Raw genomic sequence first — 2,500 nt, 5'->3', positions numbered from 1 at the left:
ACCCGTTACAACCATGGTAGGCGCAGAACCTACCATCGACAGTTGATAAGGCAGACATTTGAAAGATGCGTCGCCGGTACGAGGACCGTGCGATCAGCCCAAAGTTATTCAGAGTCACCAAGGCAAACGGACCGGACGAGCCGACCGATTGGTTTTGATCTAATAAAAGCGTCCCTTCCATCTCTGGTCGGGACTCTGTTTGCATGTATTAGCTCTAGAATTACCACAGTTATCCAAGTAACGTGGGTACGATCTAAGGAACCATAACTGATTTAATGAGCCATTCGCGGTTTCACCTTAATGCGGCTTGTACTGAGACATGCATGGCTTAATCTTTGAGACAAGCATATGACTACTGGCAGGATCAACCAGGGAGCTGCGTCAACTAGAGCTGAGCAGCCGGCCGCCCGGGAGTGTGTCCCGGGGGCCCGCGCGAACACGCAAGCGTCCGCTCAATTATTCTGCAAACAGGAGGAGGCTGAGCTCCCCTGCACAATACACCTCGAAACCCTCTCAGGTCCCGGCGGCGCGCAGCGCCGTCCTAAGTACTTGGTCGGGTTCGAGAGAGGCGCAATCGCCCGGAGTTAGGCGAGTAGACGCTTTAGGTGCGACCACCCGTGCTCCCAACTGAGCTTGCCGCTGCCGACAGAGGCCCGGGAGCGTGCTGTCGTGGCATTGCCGGCGGGAGACAACACGCGCCACCTACGGTGACCGGCAGCTCCAACGCCAGCGCCACAGAAGGGCAAAGGCCCCACGTGGGTGCCGAAGCGAACTCTCCCAGCACAGCGCACGTGCCAACACGTCTGCACAACTGCGATACAAACCACCAGCGAGAACCGCTGGGGCGACCGAGCAGCAGACGGCGTCGCGGCGCCGAGTGCCGGGCGGCGGCGCATCCTCAACGCACACAGTCCTCAATCGGACCAGCACACTGCAGATGTCCACCGCGCTTCGCACCGGGCCGGCGAGGACCCACTTTGGCTGCACGGCGCCGCGCGCAGGGTGCCCCGGCGCGCAGCTGCGCCGCCTGCCGCGTCCGTCGGCCGGCGCGCCTGCCACTGGGCGCCCCCACCAGCCGGCTGTAGCGCGTGCGCCCACGCACCGCGCGGCCAGCACGCCGGGCGGCCCCCCCCTCACCGGCCGGGGACAGTCCCACCCACCCACAGCCGCGTATCGCTTCACACCCAGATCCACATTCACGTTCATTGGTGTGGTGGGTATCGCTGACACAACCGCGTCATAGCTGTACCGATCGTTGCCCTCACAGATGTACCTCCAGCAAGATCAACCGCACCACAACGGGTTACCAGTTGTTCATTTGCGTAACGTCACCAGTAAACGTACACGTCCACGTCCATCCCCGTTTGCAAAGTCAACTATTATTGCATGCCTGCCTGTCAGGTGTCAAGACACACTACATCCGCTCACATCCACGCAACAAAATGTGCCCGACTAGAGGGCACGTGGAAGGTGCCCCCGTACGTATGCGATGTCCATTGCGCGACGAACTGTCAACCGGCCTCTGTAGCATGTCGCAGATGTGGAACGCGGGACACCGTGCTATCACATTGTGTGAGAAGAGACTACTATGTCTGCATACACGCGCCACTACATGAACAGACGGCTCATGCTGATCGCCATCCACTGCGTCCATTACTCCCACACGTCTCTATGGCGTACCACACTGCAATACAGCTGTTATGGGGAGATGACACGTAGCTGTGTACACAACATTCTGAGCGGGTTGCGGTTGGACAACAATACATTAATGTAACGTGTCATATGCCATTTACAGAGCAGGTTAAGGCACAACGTGGGTTAGGTTAAGGCACAACGTGGGTTATGTTAAGGCACAACGTGGGTTATGTTAAGGCACAACGTGGGTTAGGTTAAGGCACAACGTGGGTTAGGTTAAGGCACAACGTGGGGTAGATTGCGGCACAACTTGGGGTAGATTGCGGCACAACTTGGGGTAGATTGCGGCACAACTTGGGGTAGATTGCGGCACAACTTGGGGTAGATTGCGGCACAACTTGGGGTAGATTGCGGCACAACTTGGGGTAGATTGCGGTACAACTTGGGGTAGATTGCGGTACAACTTGGGGTAGATTGCGGTACAACTTGGGGTAGATTGCGGTACAACTTGGGGTAGATTGCGGTACAACTTGGGGTAGATTGCGGTACAACTTGGGGTAGATTGCGGTACAACTTGGGGTAGATTGCGGTACAACTTGGGGTAGATTGCGGTACAACTTGGGGTAGATTGCGGTACAACTTGGGGTAGATTGCGGTACAACTTGGGGTAGATTGCGGTACAAATTGCATTACATTGCGGTGCAAATTGCGTTACATTGCGGTGCAAATTGCGTTAGGTTAAGGTGCAACACAGGTTAGGTTAAGGTGCAACACAGGTTAGGTTAAGGTGCAACACAGGTTAGGTTAAGGTGCAACAGAGGTTAGGTTAAGGCGACATAGGTTAGGTTAAGGTGCAAGATGGGTT

General features: G+C 56.4%; 1 non-coding gene across 1 annotated transcript in view; it reads right to left on the bottom strand.

The window, feature by feature from the left end:
• The window catches only part of LOC126147807 (small subunit ribosomal RNA), a 1,909-nt gene extending 1,534 nt beyond the window's left edge, over window positions 1-375 (bottom strand). Inside the window, exon 1 of the ribosomal RNA XR_007530344.1 lies at window positions 1-375. This exon is cut by the window's left edge and continues 1,534 nt beyond it. This is a non-coding gene — a ribosomal RNA (small subunit ribosomal RNA).
• Window positions 376-2,500: the final 2,125 nt, after the last annotated feature.

Source organism: Schistocerca cancellata, unplaced genomic scaffold (assembly GCF_023864275.1).
Source record: "Schistocerca cancellata isolate TAMUIC-IGC-003103 unplaced genomic scaffold, iqSchCanc2.1 HiC_scaffold_871, whole genome shotgun sequence".
Taxonomy (NCBI): domain Eukaryota; kingdom Metazoa; phylum Arthropoda; class Insecta; order Orthoptera; family Acrididae; genus Schistocerca; species Schistocerca cancellata.
This window is presented reverse-complemented; position numbering and strand designations above follow the sequence as displayed.